At 38.3% G+C, this 6,965-nt stretch overlaps 1 long non-coding RNA gene across 1 annotated transcript; it reads right to left on the bottom strand.

Annotated features, from left to right (window-relative positions):
* Positions 1-231: 231 nt before the first annotated feature.
* Positions 232-6,286, bottom strand: LOC126161729 (uncharacterized). Its single transcript, XR_007534949.1, has 2 exons — positions 2,779-6,286; positions 232-2,632 (listed from the first exon to the last, which is right to left on the bottom strand). It is a non-coding gene; the product is annotated as an uncharacterized LOC126161729 (long non-coding RNA).
* Positions 6,287-6,965: the final 679 nt, after the last annotated feature.

Raw genomic sequence — 6,965 nt, 5'->3', positions numbered from 1 at the left:
CAGTTTCTACTTAATCCCTGTTGGTCAGCAGCCCAGTCTGGATAAGACTGATTGGGGCTCTTCTTCTGATGCCACTGGTGACAAAATTCTAACCTGGCTGCGACAACATGTTTCTTCAATGAAAATTTGTGATGAAACTGATTTGAAGAGCACCAAACTTATCACCTTGAAGCTGAAAGTTCAAATGAGTGCTACATGATGATTGCTAAATAAAGTACACACAACACCATATTTTAGGGATGACATGAACACATACATTTTTATTCGCAGGTCAATTATCAATTATGATGAAAAGTTTTTACACTTTGAACAGTAATTTGGCTGTTTCAGGCCAGCATGAACAATCATAGTGGCCAAGTTTTCAACTGTGGCACAAAATGAGTGGTTCACATTTAGCACAGTTCTTTAATAATTCATTGGAAGCAGTCACACTGCACCAGATCATTTAAATCATTCCATAATTAACATCAACATGTTCAATAATTGCTCACTTCAATGACAAAGACCTTTCTCAGTACTTGTTAATTACAACACAATTGGGTCACAATGTTAATTCATTAGAGGTACTGTAATCATGCGAAAGTTTTTACACATTTAAGTTCTTTAACTTTGAAGTTCCTGGTGCACATATTTTCACTCATAAGATGTGTGTAACTGTGGTTTGAGTCAACAATGCGTTCAACATGGATTTTAGGTACTCATTTGCTTTCACACTGTGGACTGCCAATTTTGGGTGACATCCGACAACTCGTAGACCATTGTAATAACAAACTGTTATTTTGAAAATTACATGATGCTTTGAAAAATCTGTTAGAGCACTTGCCCGCAAAAGGCAAAGGTCCCAAGATCGAGTCTCGGTGGGGCACACAGTTTTAATCTGCCAAGAAGTTTCATATCAGCGCACACTCTGCTGCAGAGTGAAAATCTCATTCTGGAAACATTCCCCAGGCTGTGGCTAAGCCATGTCTCCGCAGTATCCTTTCTTTCAGGAGTGCTAGTTCTGCAAGGTTCGCAGGAGAGCTTCTGTAAAGTTTGGAAGGTAGGAGACGAGATACTGGCAGAAGTAAAGCTGTGAGGACCAGGCGTGAGTCATGCTTCAGTAGCTCAGATGGTAGAGCACTTGCCTGCGAAAGGCAAAAGTCCTGAGTTCACGTCTCGGTCGGGCACACAGTTTTAATCTGCCAGGAAGTTTCATATCAGTGCACACTCCGCTGCAGAGTGAAAATCTCATTCTGGTTAATACACAAGTGTTTGCATGGATATTGTCCTTATGCTGCTGAAGTGTACACAATTTGTTCATGTCCACAAATTCCTTAAGGTATCCACACAAGTAGTAATCAGAGGCTGTAAGGACAGGGGAACATGGCCACCAATTAACATGAGAATTTATTGAAATTCTCCGCTAACTGAACAGTTGCCTCTGAGGTTTCACTGTGGTTCTGGGAGTATGGGAGGTTGCCCCATCCCACTGAAACCACATTTTGGGATGATTTTCTACTGCAGGATATAAAAAATTATCAGTCATATCTTGGGCTCTCACTAGTAATTGACAAATTGTCACCGTTATCAGTTTCAAAGAAATAAGGCCCAATATCTTCCTGCGAGGTCACCCCACACCAAACTGTGCACTTGATAGGGTGCACCTGGGGCTCATGATTTATCCTTAAATTTGTCATACACAGAACCAACAGTTCTGCTTATTGACGTAATAATTCAGATGGAAATGAGTCTCATCTGACATGATAACTTGGAGGATAAATTCATTGTTTTCTCTGGCTAATTCTTGGATGTGAATTACAAAATTTCGGCACACTTCATGGCCCATGGGTCTCAGTTCCTGCACTAACTGTATTTTGTGTAGATACATATTTAAATTATGTTTTAAAATTCTCCTTAAGGATGTTCGGGTTCCCTAATTCCCTAGAACATCTTCATGTTGATGTTTCCCATTCTTCTTCAACACTGGCCCTAACTCCTACAATGTTCTCTTTGCTGCGAGATGAACATGGTCTACCAGTAAGCGGAAGGTTCATCACAGAACCATTTTCCTCTAAGTGTGCCATTAGTTTCCAAATCATCATTGCTGAGGTCCATGTCTTACTAGGAAATGGTTATGATAAGCTCTTTGCATTAGAGTAATAGACCTGTTATTTTGAAAATAAAATTCCACTATTTTCAGTCATTCTTCCTTGGTGTAATTCACCATGCAGTCTCCAAAGCATCAGTTATGATATGCACCTGTAACAAAAGAAACAGCCATAGCAAACACGATATATATGTGTTAAATCCTCCTCTGCCTTCTGGTCCATTCTTTATTTACATTTGTGTGCAGATAATATGTAAAAAATTTAGACTACAGACTTAAAAAATTGTACAGTAAAGAATACTGTAACATTAAAATGATATTTTTAAGAATAAACAGCTCTATTTACTTGACAGGAATAGTAACAAGTTTTGTCCAGTGCAAGTTATCAGCTAAAATTTCATTAATTGTTCCAATGATTAAAAGCATCTCGATATCACTAACTCAGTTAACAACATGTGTAGTAACTTATCCCATAAATTGTAGCATCTGACAATTTAGCTCAAGTCAGTGGGTAGGAAGCATAACAGTTCCTTTGTTTATTGTGTTCTGTACAAGGACAAAATAATTTTCCTTAAACAACAATGTAAGGAAAAGACAGATTACTACTTATTGCAAAGATAATACGTTAAGCTGCAGACAGGCACAACTAAAAGAAAGTTACGCTTTAGCCTTCTGCCAATGTTGTGGCTCACCTCGACTCAGCAGCAGAGAGAGGTGTGTGTGAACAGTGGTGCGTGTGACCCCGCTGGACACAGGAGTGCCAACAACGTGGTCTTTTCAGATGAATCCCAGTTCTTCATACAGTATCACAATGGACATATCCGTGTGTAGAGAGTCTGAAGAGAATGAATGTTGCCAGATTGCATTTTGTCATTGTCAGATGGGCCAAGAACCCAATGTTATGGTATTGGGAACACCAGTCACCCCTGGTTCTCATATCTGGTAAACTGGACATCAGCCATTACGTTACTGATATTGTAAGTCAGGTGGCTTCGCCATTCTTTTGAGGTTTCTGTGACATTATCTTTCTACAAGATATTGCAAGACCATATGTTGCCTGTACTGTTCCCACCCTGATACAAGGAATTGCCTTGATCCAGCACATTCAGATCTCTCACCCAACGAGAATCCGGTATCATCAGCATCTCTACCAACCTCAAGTGCCACTCATAGCTATGCAAAAGATGGAATTTTAACAATTCTTGCAAAGACTTAGGGAGATTAGTGCAGAAAACTGCAGTGAGGATCATTACATCGAAGTAGCACAATGCTATTAAGGATTATTAATATTCAGACATGTATATGTGAATCAGCATTCAAGGCCATTTTGATGCTATCAAGAACACTGTTCTCATTGTATATAACTCTAAACCATAGAAGAACTATAGCATTCAAAGTTATGTACAACTCAATCATTACTTGAACATAATGTAAACAAACTTACCATTGTGTTACCTTTTTCAAGATGTCTATTTCTGTTTACTAGCTATCTCACTATGGATACAACAGAAAACATCTGGTTATGAGTTGCTGAGAGATTAGCATGCCACCCCTTGCCAGCCACTACAACTGGTGAACTCTGGTGTACAGTTGATGCAGAATGGAAAGACTTACCTGTAATCTGTAACCCAAGCTCAGCCAAGTCAGAGCTGTTGTGGCAGCCAGAGGTGGAAACTGTTGGCTAAATTTCACACCCTGTAAAACCCTAATCACTTACAAATTTAATTGTGTATTATTCTTTTTATACTGTGTATGCACACTAAGTAAAATTTTGTTATTTGCTGTCTTTCCTGATGTTGTTGTTTTAATGGACAACAACATGTACAGGGATGACTGTCCCATGAACCATGCACTTGCCATTGTGGGTGGCCTGCATGACTTAAGGATGCAGATAGCTGTATCATAGGCACAACCACATTCAAGATATATCTGTGGAGAGACAAGACTAATTCATAGCATCAAAATAAAGGCAGCAGGTTTTTCAGGCATTGCAGCAGGAACAATCTGATTGATGTGTCCTTGTAACATTAACAACTAAGTCTTACAAGTTGGTCCTGCAAACAGCTGAAAGCAACGGGACCTGCAGATCTGTTATACAGTTTAATTGATGATGGCATCATTCTGGACATAAAACTGTTCCCCGTGTGGATCTCTGGGCGACAGCTACTCAGGAGAATCTTGTTGTTAGAAAAAATATATCTGGGTGTTCTACCGATTACAGCATGGATTGTTTGATATTGTAATTGGGTTATCATAGCCAAGATGGATACTAAATCAATGGCCATAGCAGTAGTCATAGTTTCTATGCCTATGATGAGTTAGAATATTTATATGAAGAGATAAAAAAATTATTCAAAACATTCATTATTAGTCGTTTTACAAATTGGTTAGTGCTGTGACCTCATTTCCTCATTCATTCTTACGTAGTTGAAATTTCAGACAGATGTCTCTATCCACAGCAATCTTCGGCCATTCTTAACATGACATGAAGCAGCAGGCTGATAATCTTCTTCGCTTGATCCAACCATCTGTTTGCTGCTCTCCCACGTGGTCTTCTGCCCTCAATTTTTCCCTGCACGATGATCTTCTCTAAATTATCCCCTTTACTTCCCAAGATGTGCCCAAGGAACTGAAGGTACTTTTGGCTGACATGAGAAGATAACCTTGTGATTTTAAGTTGTTCTGTTTTTGAAACATTTGTTCTTTTTTTGTGGCCACAGTACACGTAGCATCCTCCACCAACACCATATCTTGAAGGCATCAATGCGGCTTTTATCACTACCTTTCACAGTCCAGGTCTCACATCAGAATAAGAATACAGGAAACACCAATGCTTCTACCAAGTGCATCTTCGTTGTCTTGGATATTGCCCGATTCTGCCATATCTTAGTGAGTTTGACCATTGCGACTCGGCCAAGAATGATTTGTAGTCTTATCTCTGTATCACACTTTCCTTTGCAATTCAAAACATTAAGGAAGACAAAAATTTAATTGTGGCAGATGTCAGGAACTTCATAAGAGGAAAAGGAAGAAAAGAAAAAAATAGGGCAACTGGATGAAAAGAATGAAAGAACCCACCTGGTGGAGTAAAAATTAGTTTGAGAATCGTGAAAAATGGTTCTATATATGGAAGAAACCTGAAGGTTCTCAAAGGTTTCATATGGATTGTAAGATGGTCAGACAAAGATTTTAAAAACAGATTTCGAACTGTAATACATTAAAGGGGCTGACGTGGATTCTAACCATGCAGATTAAAAGTGATGAAATCACAGAAAGGAATGAAATTAAGGAGATGGGTCAGATTTGAGAGATGAAATAGTGAAGCCAGCATAGATCTAATAGGCAAAGAGAAAGATCCAGCAGAAATCCTTGAAATACATACGAGACATTGAATTTAATTAATGAAAGGAGAAAATATAAAAATGTAGCAAATGAAGCAGGAAAAAGTAAATTAAATTCCCTCAAAATGATGGAGATCTTTAAGAGAACATTTCATGGCCAAGTGTTCTACCTGATATTCAAGATTTATGATAGTGGCAAATACCAGTAGGCTTTAAGAATAATGCAATAGTTCCAGTTTCAAAGAACATTTGCTGACAAATGTAAATATTGCTGAACCATTAGTTTAATACGTCATGGTAGCAAAATACTGATATAAATCATCTGTAGAAGAAAGGGAAAACTGGTGGACACCAATTAATTTGGGTTCCAGAGAGGCATGTGAGGCAACCATGACCCTACAAGTTGTCTTAGATGACAGACTGAACAAAGGCAAATCTATTTTTACAGCATTTGTACATTTAGAGAAAACTTTTGACAGTTTTGACAGGAATACACTATTTGCAATTTTAAGGTAGTAGGGATAAAATACAACATGCAACAGATTTTATAATTCATCTACACTACGCTATAAGAGTCAAAGGGATTGAAAAGGAAGCAGAAATAGAGAAGGGAGTGAGACAATGTTGTAGCCCATATCCCATGTTACAATTTAGAGAGGGACCTAATGTTCAGGAAAAAGCAACGAGAGTTTTCAGGCTTGCCAATGACACCATAATTCTGTGAGATGGCAAAGGTCCTAGATGATCAGTTGAAAGGAACTGATAGTGTGTTGAAAAGAGATTATAAGATGTGCATCAACAAAAATAAAACAAGGCCTTTGAATATGTCTGCTTGTGTCTGTATGTGTGTGGATGGATATGCGTGTGTGTGTGCGAGTGTATACCCGTCCTTTTTTCCCCCTAAGGTAAGTCTTTCCGCTCCCGGGATTGAAATGACTCCTTACCCTCTCCCTTAAAACCCACATCCTTTCGTCTTTCCCTCTCCTTCCCTCTTTCCTGACGAAGCAACCGTTGGTTGCGAAAGCTTGAATTTTGTGTGTATGTTTGTGTTTGTTTGTGTGTCTATTGACCTGCCAGCGCTTTCTTTGGTAAGTCACATCATCTTTGTTTTTAGATATATTTTTCCCACGTGGAATGTTTCCCTCTATTATATAAAATATATGATGATGTATAAAAGCAACTAGGATCATGCAAATGAAAAGATCTCAAAGTTTAACAGCAAAATTTCTTGCTAATATTTTTACACTTGAATGACCGTCATTACTAAGAAAAGATGAGTTTCAATCAAGCTTTGTTGATGAAAATCTCTGTTGGCAGTGGAAGAAGAGAAATAGTTATGGAATTCCAACATGACATCAGTGGAAGGATTAGTGTTGACCTCGTCAGTTTTTTTTTTATTTTCTGTTTTAGTTGTGTTCACTCCAATTTATTGGTGACTAATTTTGAACACAATGTTCATTTTAAACACATTACCTGAGTCTTTGTCGTGTGAATTGTCGTAAAGCAACTTAATTCGAACAGGTCATATTTATACCTTT

Source organism: Schistocerca cancellata, chromosome 2, assembly GCF_023864275.1.
Source record: "Schistocerca cancellata isolate TAMUIC-IGC-003103 chromosome 2, iqSchCanc2.1, whole genome shotgun sequence".
NCBI lineage: Eukaryota > Metazoa > Arthropoda > Insecta > Orthoptera > Acrididae > Schistocerca > Schistocerca cancellata.
The sequence above is the reverse complement of the archived record's forward strand: the minus strand, read 5'-3'. Positions and strand labels throughout refer to the sequence as shown.